This window comes from Diceros bicornis, chromosome X (genome assembly GCF_020826845.1).
Source record: "Diceros bicornis minor isolate mBicDic1 chromosome X, mDicBic1.mat.cur, whole genome shotgun sequence".
NCBI lineage: Eukaryota > Metazoa > Chordata > Mammalia > Perissodactyla > Rhinocerotidae > Diceros > Diceros bicornis.
This window is the reverse complement of record NC_080781.1, coordinates 132,032,131-132,048,614: the sequence shown is the minus strand read 5'-3', so window position 1 is coordinate 132,048,614 and position 16,484 is coordinate 132,032,131.

The window sequence follows — 16,484 nt, the reverse complement described above, 5'->3', positions numbered from 1 at the left end:
TAGTATCCTTATCAAAAATCAACTGATCATTTATGTATGAGTCTATTTCTGAACTCTCTTTTTTGTTTGTTCCATTGGTCTAACTTTATACCAGTGCCACAGTGTCTTGATTACGATAGATTTATAGTAAGACTTTAGATCCAATAGTATAAGTACCTCAATTTTGTTCTTCTTTTTCAAAGTTTTGCTCTGCTAGACCCTTTGCATGTGAATTTTAGATTTACCTTGTTAATTTCTATAAAAATTGTGCTAGGATTTTGACTGCTAGGATTTTTAAAATGAATCTTTAGATCAATTTGGGGAGAACTGACATCTTATGTATTTTGAGTATTCTAATCCATGGTCATGTTATATTGCTTCATTTATTTAGGTCTTCTTTAATTTCTTTTGGCAATGTGTTGTAGTTTAAAATGTACAAGTCTTCTATATTTTTGGTCAAATTTATCTCAATGTAGTTCATATTTTCAAAGCTGTTATAAATAGTAAGTTAGAAAATTCAACTGAAATAAAATTGATTTTTGCATATTGATTTTATATAGATCAATATTGATCATATACTGATCAATAGTGGTTATATACTGATTATATAAAATTTTGTACATTGATACATATATTGATATGTTTTGTATATTGGTTATCCTGAAAACTTGTTAAATTCACTAACTGGTTCTAATAGCACTTTTGAAGAATCTACAGGATTGTCTACATAGATGATAATATCATTATCTCATCTGTGATTAAAGATAGTTTTAGTTCTTTTCTCAATTAGATGTCCTTAATTTTGTATTTTCCTATTGAACCATATAGAACTACCAGAACAATCTTGAGTAGAAGTGGAAAGAGTAGACGTCCTTGTCTTATGAATGACGTTTGAGAGAAAGCATTTAGTCTTTCACCATTAAATATGATGTTAGTTGTAGGTTTATCAGATTTTTGGTTTAGGTTTATCAGTTGTAGGTTTATGTAGATTTTCTTCATCAAGTTGAGGAAGTTCCCTTCCATTCATAATGTGCGGTGATTTTTTTTTTCAGTAATTGATGTTGAATTTTGTCAAATGCTTATTATGCATCTATTGATATGGTCTTGTGGTCTTGCCTTTTTCTAATCTGTTGATGTGGTGAATTACATTGCTACATATTTTCATGTTAATCAAATTTGCATTCCTGGGATGAAGCCTATTAATCATAATGTTATACCCTTTTTATGTACTGCTGAATTGGTTTATTAAAAATTTAAGCATTTTTGCATCGGTATTCACGAGGGATATTGGTATATAGTCAAAAAATATTTTTTTTTGGTATCAGAGTAATACTAGCCTCATAGAATGAGTTGGGAAGTATCCCCTTCATTTTAATTTCCTGGAAGAATTTGTATCAAACTGGTACCATTTCTTACTTAAATGTTTGGTAGATTCACCAGTGAATCCATCTGGACTTGGAGTTTTTTCATATTTTTAAAAAATCTATAAATAAAATTACTGTATACTTGACTACCATGTGATTATAGTCAGTGTCCCATTTTAAGTGCAATAATGTTTCATTTCATACATTTATTCAGGAAACCCAGGCCTGTATTTAGATTTGGACAGTGATTCAACAATGCATTTTGATTTTATATCATTTCATGGTTTAATACTAGAGAAGTTTAAATACGTGTACCTATTCTCAGGCTCCTGTTTTTTTTTTTTTTTCTTTTTTCTCTCTAGCTAAGAGATTTTGTTGAATGGAATTTCAACATTCATCTTTTTTTCAGTGTTAATGTAATGTGGTATAATTCTGGAATCACCTAATTTCATGCTAAAGCATCTAATATGAATTATGGTTATTTTATTTATATGAATGTAAGTTTCTAATTTTGATATCTTACCTGGGTTGGAGAAGGAAATGAGAAAAAGAGGCGGACTGTTCTTGCTATATTTCTGAGGGAGTTGTGGTGAACTATTGTTGATGTCTATTAGGTGGTACCTCAGTTTTAAAAACATACTATGTATTAATAATAACCACAGTCATAAGAATCATTCCAATGTTTTCTCACAGGTTAAGAAATAACTCTTCTTCAACGTGTAGGTGAAGATAAAAAGGGTATCCCCTTCCCCTGCCTTTCTAACAATCAGTATTGATAGCAGGGGTAAAAGTTTGCACTTATGAGAGAATCAGCAATTGCATAAATGACTTCAAGTGAGTTCCTATCTAATGGTAAGATGAGAGATGGATTCCTTGTGTTGCTGAACAAGATATGCTGGTATTAAGTAATATGCAATGAAGCAAGTTCAAATATATAGGTATGTACATTCTTCCCTCCCTTTCCCAAAGGCATCTGACTATCTTAATACCAACTTCCTACATAATAAAATATTCTGTGGAAACTGAGAGTTAACAAAGGAGTCCACCTTTTCTAATCTAATAAATGCATATTGATTAAATTAATTAAAACAAATTGAACAAATGCTGTTTCTTATGTATCAAGCACTAAGTGTAATGATTTATACATAATACACTCAACAAAGATTATTGGTTCACTCTTCTGAAACATTTTTTTTTAGTCACAATGATAAACATAATTTATAAGGACAAATTTCTATACAGGACTGGGCAATTTTCTCTACATTTTTACCTTAAAGGGATGTTCTGGAGGTAAGTAGTTTTTTTCCCATTTCCACAAATTATGTAGTTATCAATATGCTGGGTGTGAAATGTAGTATAAAGGCATTGTATGATAAAGCCTGTGACTACCCAACCCCAAGAAGAGTGGAACGAATCCGTCAAGTGAATTGTGTGACAATGTGTTGTCAAAATAGTGAGCCAATTTAACCCAGTATTTCTCAAGTTTTTAAAAAATGAGAGTAGGATTTGTGAGATTTCATTTAGAAACTATTTCCACCAGTTATTTATATTTTGAGTATAACTTGTATAGGAAATGTTAATATAGAAGATCAATAAACTCTAATCTCTTTACTAGAGGGTCTCTATTTAATCTTCGTTTCCCCAACCTAGCATGGTGCCTAGTATTCATAGTCTTTTTATTCTTTCATTAATTTATTCATTACTTCCTCAGGGAGATCCACTCCTACTTAGATTAATTATGTCTATTGTAAGCTCCCATAGCACCTTATTCTTTTGTACTTCCCCTCTGACTCTCTTCACACTTGTAATTTCCTGTTTACTGGTCTGCCTTACCTACTCAGCTATGAACTTAAGTTAGAGGTTGGTGAGAGCTGCCATTCATTTCACACTTGGCAGATGCCAGGTGCTCTGATATTTTTTCACATCTGTTATAGCCAGATTAATCTTAGGAAAATCCCTTTGAGGAGGGTATTACTATTCCCACTTTACAGACAGGGAAACTGAATCTCACAGAGATTAATATCTATTTCATTCATTCATTTATTCATTAATTCACCAAATATTTATTAAATGCCTGCCACCTCTATGCCATACTTGTGTTAGTCTCTGGGAATACATGGTTGAGCTAAGGCAGGTGTGGTTCCTGCCATCATATAACTTACTATTTTGTGTTAGAAACAGTCTTTAAATAAAGAATGAAACAAATTTCTATGAAATTGCAAAGAGTATTGCAAGACTGAAGAGTGTATTATAAAGAGGAGGTCAGTGAAATCGTTCCTACAGTCTGAGGTTTGAGGGATATGTAAAAAATAGCCAAGTTAAGACATGAATAAAACAATTTCTAGGCAGAGGGAACAAAATGGGCAAATATCACTGTGGCCTTAGTAAAGATTATAGAAATGAAATGGACAATAGGATAATCAAAAAGTTGGATATTTAGGGAATTAATTTGACAAATAAATGGTGTGGACAAATGTACTGCATATATCATAAGTAAAATTTATTGGCATTTTGAAACTATGCTATAACTAGCATGGTGTTTCTGTGGCTTTGTTGTAAAAATGAAGATATCCTATAAATTCAGTACAACATGCCTAGAAACTGAGTGCAGTTGTTTAAAATCTTGACTAAGCTACTGTGAACCAAAAAAAAAAGAAAAACTCATTTAATAAAATGTTAAATGAAGAATTAGAGTTTGTAAAATCAAAATCGTGTGAGTTGACACATCTAGACTTGATGTCTCACTTAAGAAATATTTATTTTAGAAGTTTTCCACTTAGTAGAGAAAATGTCCTTTATTTTCACTTTAAAAGACAACCTCAATTGTTGCTCGCCATTCTTTAGTTTTTTTCTTCTCTCCTGTTTGGAAGGCTGTGTGACAACAGCAAGTCATATTACTTTCGAAATTCCAAGGAGTAGGTGTCTAGGCAACAGAATGGAAAATAAATGAAGGACTATATCTAACTGTCTTTTTGCTGCTTTCAATCTATAATTTACTTTAACATGGCTATTCATCATGAAGATATCTCTGCAATGGATGTAACAGGCAAGGATAACCGATAATGGCTTGGTGAATGCATTTCAGTTTTCTATCTGCATATGCAAAGCTGTGTATTCAGCTACAAAATGTGCTGCTCCATACAGGATGATTTTGTGTGTGCATGTGTGCATTTCTATAGCAATGATATGAAAATAGATTGACATGGGTTTTTTTAGCTGTCATAAATACTTTCATTCAATCCTTTCAATGTGACTAATTACAGATTAGGAAACTGAGGCCAACATTAGTAATCAATGCCCATCTACTATGTTCCAGGTACAGGACCAGTCCCTTAGGCTAACAATTTATTATGTAATCCACTCAATTGCCCTCATGAGGTAGGTTATTATTATCTCTCTGTTACTGATGAGGAGAATGTGATTCATAAATGTTAAGGAATTTTCCCGATAACACCTAGCTAGTTAGTTGATAAGGTTGAATTAGAATACAGGTGTGCGTGCCTCCAGTTTATACAGACCATGCTATCTTCTCAGAAAACCTGTGAGACTCTCCACAGATCATAGAATAGTAAGCAATGGTGATGAGACTCTAACCACATGTGTTGACTCAGTTCTATTTAGTAAATATAGTGCATATGCCAAGATGAAATATTAGATCTCTTATTAAATAACAATACCATTTTGAAAAGAAAATGATAAATTTAAAATTGTCAGGTTTAAATTATTTTGAATGTAACCACTAAAGTGTTACATCTGGATTTCAAAGGAAGTCTTTAGTTAAAATTAGCACATATACTCCTGAGTTTCCTTTGCTTTATTAGATGTTAAACAAATGTTGGCTTTTGGTTTGGAATTATTTTATTGGAAGTTAAATAAGCTTCTTGTTTTAGGTAACGGATATGGAACTCTTCCATCACAGCCATGTATAGTAGATGTTCTATGCTCAAAAGTGACCATTTCATGTTATGGCTCAGGACACAGTTTTAGATGTAAACCATCAATTTGAATGCATAATAATATAATGTTCCCATTGCACTTCTCAAGAGAAACTCCTCTACTTATGCAGAAAACAACTGCTGCCTTAAGGTAGGTGCTCATTTTGAAGGAAGCTAATGTTATCAGCTTTCCTTTTAAATCAAAGTATTAGGGGAATACTTAAGTGATATTTGGTAAATACTCACAATGAAAAATTCAGCAGCCATCGTAAAGGATTTTGATGATATGGCAACATGAAGACAGTTGAAAATCAGAATACAAAATTGAATTTGCAGGTTGATCTCAACCTGGTTACAGATATGTGTATAAAGAAAGAGTGGAAATAAATTAGAACTATGGATTATTTTTATTCTATACAGTATACTTTCCATAATTTCTCCAATGACACAAACACTATACAGTAAACGTAGTTTTAAAAATACGGCAACTGGGGAAAACTGAGAATACCAAGCAGATTTTACTTTAATAGAGTATTAATATTGAGTCGCACTGGAGATCTAGTCTCTATATCTTCTTTTTGCCTTCCTTCCCTCCCTCCTCTTTCCCTCTCTTCTCTCTCTTCTTTCCTTCCTTCCTTCCTCCCACCCTCCTCCATCTCTGTCTTTCTTTTTATCATGTTCATTGCATTGCTTAAAATACTTTTATGACTATTTTATTATCATGAAAATAATGTAAATTCTTTCCATAAATTATATCCTGATCTTTTCTGCAGGAACACAAATTATCCGTATGTTGACTCTCCCTTCTTTATCTTCACCCACTTCTGTAATCGTCTCTCTTGTCATATTCTTTTCTCCATAATATTCCTCTGCGTTTTTTGATTCTCAGGCTTGTTTCCATATGACTGATTTAATTTTTTACAGTGATAATTCTGGTTAATACTAAATCTTATACAATTTTAAATTTTTTATGACATTTACAATTTGCCCATGTTTATTGCTTATCTCAGTCAATATCCTGTGCATCTTAATCTGTTGTCTCATCTCAATTTCTATCTTTTGCTTCTGAGAATATATGCTTTCTTCTATAATATATGCTTTTTTCTATTTAACTGAGAATCAAGAACAACATTATATTTCTTTTTTCTCTTTTATGATATATCTTTTCAAATTTGATGCTCTTCAGACTTTTAGTCTGAATAAACAGAATAAATGTGTTTAACCTTTCTCTTCTCCCAAGTCCCTGTTAAACTTAAAAGGGAATATAAAATTAAGAAAAAAAATACCAGAGTTATAAACTAGAGAAAGGTATTATCCACAAGTAGGTAACATTATTTTTTTTTCAGAATACAGTACAGAACATAAGATTGAGAGAAGAGCAATGCATCCTATGTGTTTGAGTGATGAGTCTGCCTAAAGAGTTAGTGAATGCAATACTAGGCAGAACCCTGAAATGGCCTCAACCTCAGAGCAGCAGAGCCTAAAGGGAAGGGCAGAAAGTTGGGTAGGTTGTGGGATCCAAACCTAATCCTTCGGTGCACTAGTATGAGCACTGGGAGTGAGTAACCAACTCTACCTCTCAGCATTTTCTTGACCGGGACAGCATTTGATGCTGCTCTCATGGGTTCCTAACATGAGCAGGCATTTAAGTTAGAGAATGGAAGCGCTATTCCAACTAACTGAAAGCTTTCAAAGAAACAGAGAAATTATACATTCTATTCACTTTGAGTGCTCAGCTTAAATATCACTTCCCTGGAGTGGACTTCTTTGACCTCTTGACTGCCTGTCAAGGGCCAGGGAAGAGGGCTAGAAGCAAACATCAGGAACCCTAGTTCAGAGCAGGGAGAGGAAAACTGTGAGGTTTTCCCCTTGCCTATCACTCCAGCCTCATCTGACATCACTCTTCTACTTGTACTTGCTCATTATGATAAGCCTTTCTGACTCCTTTCAGTTCCTTGAGAATACCAAGTTGTTTCCCAACTCAGGACCTTTCCAATGCTATTCCATATAACTGGAGCACTCTTTCCTCCACTTTTCTTTTCCAAACTCTTAATCACCATATAAATCTCAATTCAGTGTCATTTACTCACCAAGAAATAGCCCGACTACCCAATTTCAAGTGTGCTTCCCAAATCCGGGATTCTCCTTAAGATAACCCTATTTCATTAATTCACAACATTTCTAGCTATTGGTAACTATCTGTCTGTGTAGATATGGTTGAATGACTGTCTCCTCTAGTAGCCTCTGAGCTTCATGAGGGCAGTGGTCATATCTATCTTATCACTCTGTCTCTAGCACATAGCACAATGTCTAGTAGGTACTGAATAAATATTTGTTAAATGAATGAATTTTTAATTTGGCTCAGTGGTAAAGTTCATTGACATATGTTTGACTCCAAATGTTGCTGTCCTCCTACTTCCAATATAAAAGAGGCACTAAGATTTGGCAAATAAATAAACTAAATTTGGCAAATAATAAATTAATAAAATAATAAATTAATAAATAAAAACTAAAAATTTTCCTTTTCTTCTCAGCTAGACCGAAAATATTGGAGGAGGGTTTCATAAAACCTGAGACAGAATCTATCACAAGAACTACTTCCCTCCCCTTAAATTTATTCCCTGATCAAGTTGATTTCACAGTGAATTATTTCAAATATTTAAAGGTATAATAGTCCTGATACTACTTAAACTGTTCCAAAGCATGGCAAGAGAATGAGAGCTGCAAACTTTTTTAAAGGAAATTGGCAAAATGCTGAGACACAAAAATAGCAGACAAGAAGAAAATCCCAGAAGATTTTAGGGTATAAATCCTAAATAAAATAGTAAGAGAATCGGGTGGTGCATTAAAAGATTAATTTACCATAGCTAAATAAGATTTATTCAGAATGTAGGGATTATTTGATACTGGGAAAGTGTTGATATATTTATGAAACTCGCCATCTTAATAGGTCAATTCAGATTTTTTTCATTGTTGGTGACATAGAAATAGATGGATGCTTCCTTAACATGCTCAGTTGTGAAATACTGGGAACATTCTCGTTAAAATCAGAAATGAGGCAATGATGCCAACTATCATGTTTTCCTGAAGTTCTAAAAGTACTAGTCAATGCAAATAGCAAATAGACAAGAGAATAAAATAACAGGTAAACATATTAAAAAGGAGAGCAGAAAATAAGTATCATGTACAGATGATCGGAATATACACTAGGTAGTCCAAAATATAAATCAAATGAAAAAGTGCTAGAGACAAAAAGAAAATTTAGTATGTTGGTTGATCACAAAGTTAATATATAAAAATCAATAGCTTTCCTACATACAAATGGTAACTATTTAGAAAATACAATGGAAGGACAGATTCTCTTTCCCATGGCAGCAAAGTGATGAAATAGGAGTAATATTAACACAAATTATACAGAACCTATAGAGAAAATGTAACTAGCAGTGGATTTGCGAATTAAAAAATCAGCAAAAATAAAACAGAACCATTTGGAAATTTTGAAACTCTTTTATATAACTCTTGGAATAAAGCAGTAACCCCAACTTTAATCTTTGACTTTATAGGAAATCACAGGAATTAATAACACTACAATTTAAACCATAGAGAATGTGGCAAATTCTGTAGTTCGAGAAAAATCAATAGCTTTAAATGTTCTTATTTTAATACAAGAAGACTTGAAAATAAATTAAGCAATTAATTCGAGAAGCTAGGAAAAAAATAAACTTAAGGATAGCAAGAAATAAGATTTGAAAAAGATACGAGAGCAATTTATTAAATTGAATTACCAATAGAATAAAATTGTAGGATCACTAAATAAAAGGATCTGGGTTTTGAAAATAGCAATGAAAGATAAATTAATGACTAAGTTTAAAGAAGCAATAAAAATGAAAAAGTAGAGGTATATAAGATTCGTTATTTTTAAAGGTCAGTATTGTAGCCACAAATAAAATATAATAAGTATGTACTATTCTAGGCTAATAAATTTGAAAGCTCTGATTAAAGCGGTTATTTTCTCAACAAATTTATATTACTAAAAATGGTGGAGGAGACTTTCAGCCAAGATTATTCTATAAGTTAAAAAATTCATCACTTTTGAAAATGACATGATGTAATTGGATATATAAACATGCAATAGAATATAGCTGCTATTCTTATAGATTAAATATCTTGATTTAAGAGTAAACGAAAACCAAAGAGTTTCTCTCAATGACATTAAAAGTCTAAATACACAGGGACAAACTCTTTTGTTAGGTGTAAATTTTGAATTCCAAAGGAAAGGTCAGTAACAAGGTACTCCATACTATACACTTTTAAAAGCTACCAACCACGCAAATTTTATTTTCCTAATATCTCTATAGAAATATTCCCTTATTTAAAAAATTGTACCAAATATCGCTTCTCTTGAGTTTTCTATCTTGTAATAGAGATTAGGCACATTCAGTTAGCCTATTTTATCATGTACAAGATATATACTTTTATTTTTCTTTGCTGTTTCCCCATTACTTGAGCCCTGCTGTGAATGTGCATACAGTCCTTGGAGTTTATGGTCTGGTCAGATGGATTAATCATATTAACTTAGGCTCCAAGAGAGCAATTTTATTGTTGCTAGTAAATATTTCGGGCCCGAGGAGCTTCTCTTCAAAAGTGTATTCCTTGAGCTCTGTTCCTTTTATGTCATCAAAGAACCCTCTCTCTTTATTTCTTTATTTCCAAAGTTTTCTTTTAGCTTCTTTCTCAAACTGTGACTTGTACACACACACACAGTAAATCTTAAAAATTATTCTTGAATCGAAAGAATTGAGAAGTCCTCTGTTTCTTTCCTATTACATATGAAAGTTTAAATATCCTTTTATTTTGCTTATTTGAGTACAAATTTTAGGTACCTAAAACTAATCACAAAATAATAAAAATAGACTAATCCCAATTTTCTGAGAGAACTGACCCAGTCTTTAATGCTTTCTCTTCCCAACACTGCCCCCACAACACACACACATAAGGGCTATTTGCATGGACTTAATAAATGAAAGAATCAGAGTGTTTGTTCTCACTGTCATCCATGCAATATCAATGTATCTATTCAAATATATATATACTCTTCATATAATATCCCATTTGGTAGGAAAAATTCATAAATATATAATACAGAAACTATGTGGTAGACAAAATAATGGCTCCCCAAATATGTCCACAATCTAATCGCTGGTACCTGTTAACTTACATGACAAAAGGGACTTCATACATATGTATGATTTAATGAACAGATTTAATTAGGGTTAGAGACTTTAAGATAAGTAGATTATCTATTATCCATGTGGGTCCAATCTACTCACACTAGCCCTCATAAGCAGCGAACTTTCTCTCACTGAAGACAGAAGAGATGAGGCAGAAGGAAAAATCAGAGAGATTCTGAGAACTTGATCCACTTTGAAGATGGTGAAAGAGGGCCACAAGCCAAGGAATGTGATTGGTCCTCAGAAGCTGAGAACAATCTCCAGCCAACAGCCAGCAGGGAATTGGGGACCTCAGTTCCACAAGCACAATTCCAGGAACTGGATTCTGCCAAAGCCTCAATGAACTTGGAAGCAGAATCTTCCCCATAGCCCCCAGTAAGGAACACAGATCTGCTGACACCTCGATTTTAGCTTACTGAGACCCAAGTCAAACTTCTATCCTACAGAACTGTGATATAATAACTGGGTGTGGTTTTAAACTAATTTGTTACAGCAGCAATATAAAACGAATCTATACAGCATCCTATCACAATTCTATGAAAAACAGCCATTCAAAGCATATTTGACATGTTTCTGCACTAAACAAGAAATGGTAAGCTTTGTTCTTTCTTCTCCTGGAGTTATTTGTGATGTGCATATGCTGGCCATCGCACCAGTAGAAAGGCAGAGAAGTGGGGACAGACTCAGCTATAGGACAGAAGTGGGAGAGGCATTTTAGAGTTCACTGACGCCTCATTTACAAAATATATTCAGAATAAGAGTATATTTAGTGATGTTCTTGCCCCACAGCCAGATAGTTAGACTATTTAATGTTAGCTCTTATAATTACAATGCCCTCACTTTAGTCATTGAATGAATTTACAATTTGCTACAATTTACAATTAGCAACACATTTATATTTGTTATCCTGTTTGGTTCTCAGAATAACTTTGGGAGATAAATCAGACAAATAGCAACCTTCTTTTAGAGATGAAGAAACTAAGGTGCAGATAGAGAAAATGTTTTCTAGGGGATCACAGAAATAGTGTCAGAGCAGGGATTTAAACTGCCTTCTGAGACTATTCAGTGGTCTCTCTTCTCCCTTAGAGGTAGATTGACAAGCACTAGAGAAGGCTGCTTGGATTTCTCAGTCATCTAGGTTGAATCAGTTCACTTTTCCCCCCTTTTCTTTTTCATACTTTATTAATCATTTATCAATCAACTTATTTACAACTTTAGTCTCTTCCCAAATGCATAGCTCCACATTTTCTGAAGGGAAAAACTGAAGTTACAAAGGACTTGAAGTGTTCTTTTCTGAATTTTCTGAAAATAGAAATAAAAGTGCATTCAATTTGTCACTAAAAAGGATCTCTAAAGAAAACTCCTCTTCAAATACCACTGTAAATATTTTTGGTGTCTTAATGTTTGTGAGTTTTATATTCTATTAGATATGTATGCTTTCTAGGATAAAGCATTAGAGACTATATCTATATGAGGGTCCTAATTTATGTTGGGATGTCAGGGAAAGTTTCTTGAGGAAGTGACCATTAGGGTGAGATATGAAAGATGAATAGGAGCTAGTCAAGTGAGGAACAGAAGAAAAGAAAGAAAGCCAAGGATCTTGGGCATAGTGACTGAAGGGCAAGTTGGGATCTGAGAGGAAGGCAGGCACTAGACCATGTCGGGTCTTATTGGCCATGTTAACAACATTGGATTTTATCCTGAGCATAACAGGCACTCATTGAAGGGTTTTAAGCCAGGGAATGATACAATTCAATTTGTTTTGGAAAGGTTACTCTGGCCATTATGTGAATAATGGTTTGGAAGAAGACTTGAGAAATCAAGGATGTCACTTAGGTTTTTGGATCAGACCACTAGAGAAATCAAGGATGGCACAGATTTTGGCTTGAGCAACTGGATGAATGGAGGTATCATGCACTGAGGCGAGGAAGATGGGAAAAGGAACAGGATGGGCAGAGAAAATCAAGAGTTTAGTGTTGAATATGACAAGTTTGAGATATCTATGAGACTTCTATGTAGAAATGCCAAGGAAACACTTGTATATGCAGAGTAGAACTCTAGGCCAGAGATAAAAATTTAGGATTGTATGTATATAGGCTGTACTTGACAATTTGGGCATGGATGAGCCAGACTAGGTAGAGAATATGAGGTGAGAAGAGAAGGCCTACAAGAAAAGTAACTCCACACAAAAGAAAGATAGGTTGGCAGTCTCTTAGTATCAATTTTGAAATCACCAAAGCCGTGAAAATATATTTTAAAAACTTAATTGTCTGTAAAACTTGAACTTATTCTAACATATTTAGTGGCAAAATCTAACTGGCACTTATAGGAGACTTTTTATGATCTATTTTTACAACGTGCATTTAAATTTGAATATGGTTTCAAGCCTAAATATTGATATGTTTGATTAGAGGTTGCTGCTCCAAACCCCACTAGGGTACTAGGTAATATGTAATATATACTCTATTTTACTTCCTAAAATCTAATATTCTGATTTCTGCACAATATCTTGTCCCAAGTGTTTTAGATAAGGCTCCTGTAGCATGTGCTAGTGCACAGAAAGACAAAAGAACATGGCGTGTGTCTGGTGTGAAACGTGGAATGGTGATAAATGAGGCTGAAAATGTAAGAAGAGGAAAGGCCATCCATGTAGGTCTTTGTAAGTCATATTAAGGAATGTGATTTTTAGGTTAAATCGAATGAAACTATGGGTTTACTTTTTATAAGTAACATTTTTATCCCTTTTCTGTAAACAATGAACCTGAGACTCAGATAGGGTAATTAACTTGCCCAAGGCCACATAAATAAATAAGTAGCTGGATTTCTCACCCAGGCCAAATAATTCTAGAGACCCCACTCTTAACCACAGCACTGTAGTGCATAATAGTCAGTGTGAACTGGCAAATGTGTTACCTATTCTGAATAGTATATTTGTGTGTGTGTGTATATGCATGTGCATTTGCTACGTTTTTATTTCTTTTACAATTCTGTTGAGGTATAATTGACAAATGGCACATATTTAACATGTGCAATTTCATATGTGTTCAACAATAAAACAGTCATAACAATCTTGATAATGAATAGTTTCATCACCCATCCTCTATACCCATTTCTGGGCAACCACAAGCTTTGCTTTCTATCACTACAGATTAATTTGTACTTTCTAGAATATTTTGTAAATAGAATAATAAAATATGCATACAATTTGATCTGGCTTGTATCACTCAGTATATTAATTTTGAGATTTGTTCGAATTGTTGTGTGTATCAATAGTTTATTCCTTTTTATGGCTGAGTGGTATTCCACTGTCTGGATGCACCATAGGATATCTCTTCACCTGTTGATGGACATTTTTTTTTCTCATTTTTGGCCATGAACTATAAGGCTGGTATGAACATTCACGCACAGTTTTTGTGTGGTCATGTGTTTTCAGTTTTCTTTGTTAAATATCTTGAAGTGGAATGGCAAAGTTGGAAGGTAGATATGTGTTTAACTCTATTTAAAAAAAAAACAACTGTGAAACTGTTTTGCAGAGATCTTTATTAGTGGTGTATGCGAGTTCCCGCTGCTTCACCCACACCAACACTTGGTGGTGTTAGTCTTTTCAATTCTACCCATTGTAAAGCTGTGTAGTGGTGTACTGTTGTGGTTTACTTTCTATTTCCATGATAAGTAATGAAGTTTAACATCTTTTTGTGTGTCTATTGGCCATTTGTATATCTTTTGTGAAGTACCTATTTAAATATTTTGCTGTTTTTACTGGGATGCTTGTTTTCCTGTTATTGAGTTGTAAAAATTCTATTTTTGATATTTGCTTTAGGGTTTAGGCTGAGACTTTTATGGGTAGTTCAAATATAATTTCAGCTCTCTTAGCCTGTGCTACATTGCTTTGGGTTTATACCATGCTTGCATAGTTTAGGGTTGGTGCTGAGACTTGTGTGGTTTCATGCACACAATCAGGGGTTTCTGGTTTTCCAGCTCTCTCTCCTGTATTTCTCCTTTGCTCTCCACGTTGTTGGAGTTTCTTTCCTTGGTTCCTCTAGAAAGTCAGTGTGATTTCTATTGGAGTTTCAGTTGCGAGCTCTGCATTGCTCCGTGCATGAGGCCTGTCCTTTGGGCAAAGATGCAGGGCGTGGGGGAGATATTGACTCTCATACAGTTGCTTCTCCAAGTTTTAACTACTCTTCACAGTCCTAGTTGACTTTTTGTTCCATAGTACTTTTTTTTAGTGGTAGAGCTAAGAGATGGTATTGGCCTGGACTAGGGTTGTGGTGGTGAAGTTTGCAAGTAATTCAGAGATGTCAAAGATATTTAGGAAATAAAATCAAATGTTTGAATGCCTGTTTCTCATATCGTATTGATGCATTTTTTTGGAACAAGAAACACTGGTGGAATTCCAATCTGGGAAGGGGGCAGATCAAGAATTCTATTCTGAATATTTTAAATGTGAAATGTCTACGAGATGTTTATGGTAGAATAATATTTTGAAATATTAACCACAAGTTCCCTTCACACACACTTTCCTTACCTATTACCCGTCTGCAATTCAGATAGCTGGGCTTAGTGCCATCATCATGAGATGATTATTGCATCCTAAGATGTCCTAAGAGAAAGAAACAGGCAGTGCTCATCTTGTGATTTCCAAATCAACTGGTGAAGCCTATGAAAGATATAACTTTTAAAGGGAAGACTTTTGAGCTGCAATAGCCTGAGACTTCTGAGCAGCAAGAATTGAGGTCCTGGCTTTAAAAGTTGATATAGAAGAATGTCTTTCAGATTATAATAATACTACTGATTAATCACAACTAATTGTTCCTGCCTCAGTAGACCAGATAAGGATCCTCCCAGCTGGGCAGAGGGGCAATATTTGTGGGAAAGGAAGAGAGTTGGGATCTCTGGGAAGGGACCCTAAGATGTGTCCCTTTGGGTTTAGTTCTATGATAAGTACTAATAGAATTCCTCAAAGAGTTTGGGGACCTTAAAATTGAGGGGAATTGAGTTTTATTTAATTTATTTTTTATTTATTTATTTTTTTTTGTGAGGAAGATCAGCCCTGAGCTAACATCTGTGCTAATCCTCCTCTTTTTGCTGAGGAAGACTGGCTCTGAGCTAACATCTATTGCCAATCCTCCTCCTTTTTTTTCCCCCAAAGCGCCAGTAGATAGTTGTATGTCGTATTTGCACATCCTTCTAGTTGCTGTATGTGGGACGTGGCCTCAGCATGGCCGGAGAAGCGGTGCGTCGGTGCGTGCCCGGGATCCGAACTCGGGCCGCCAGTAGCGGAGCGTGCGCACTTGACCACTAAGCCACGGGACCGGCCCAAGGGAATTGAGTTTTGATCCACATCCTGTTGCCTTGGAGAGAGTCAAGTCTAATGGATTTCCAGGCAACCCTGAAATACGACACTATGAGCTGGTGGAACTGGATGTGCTCTATTGGTCATGATGAGGAGATGATACAGTAGAGTTTATGACTGGAGATGAGATGGGATGTATCTCAGTGTTTATAGATGTCAAATAAATGGCCAGACCACTCTCCCATATGCCGTGATAATGGGCAAGCATTCTAGAACTGAGATGTCATCCTAGGGAGAAGAAAAGGATGGATGGATAAAATGACAGATTATTGTTTTTAAACCTAAAATGACAGAGAAAACTCTGAAGTGATTGAATTTACTGGAATTAGTATATATAGTTTTCTGCTATCAGGGGTAATGGGTCCTTGAGATTAAATCAATTTAATTAGATAAAAATAACCATACCTGGGGCTGGCCCAGTGGCACAGTGGTTAATTTCAGCATGCTCCACTTCAGCAGCCCGGAGTTCACAGGTTCTGATCCTGGGTGTGGACATACACCACTGATCAAGCCATGCTATGGCGGTGACCCACATACAAAATAGAGGAAGATGGGCACAGATGTTAGCTCAGGGCCACTCTTCCTCAAGCACAAAGAGAAGATTGGCAACAGGTGTTAG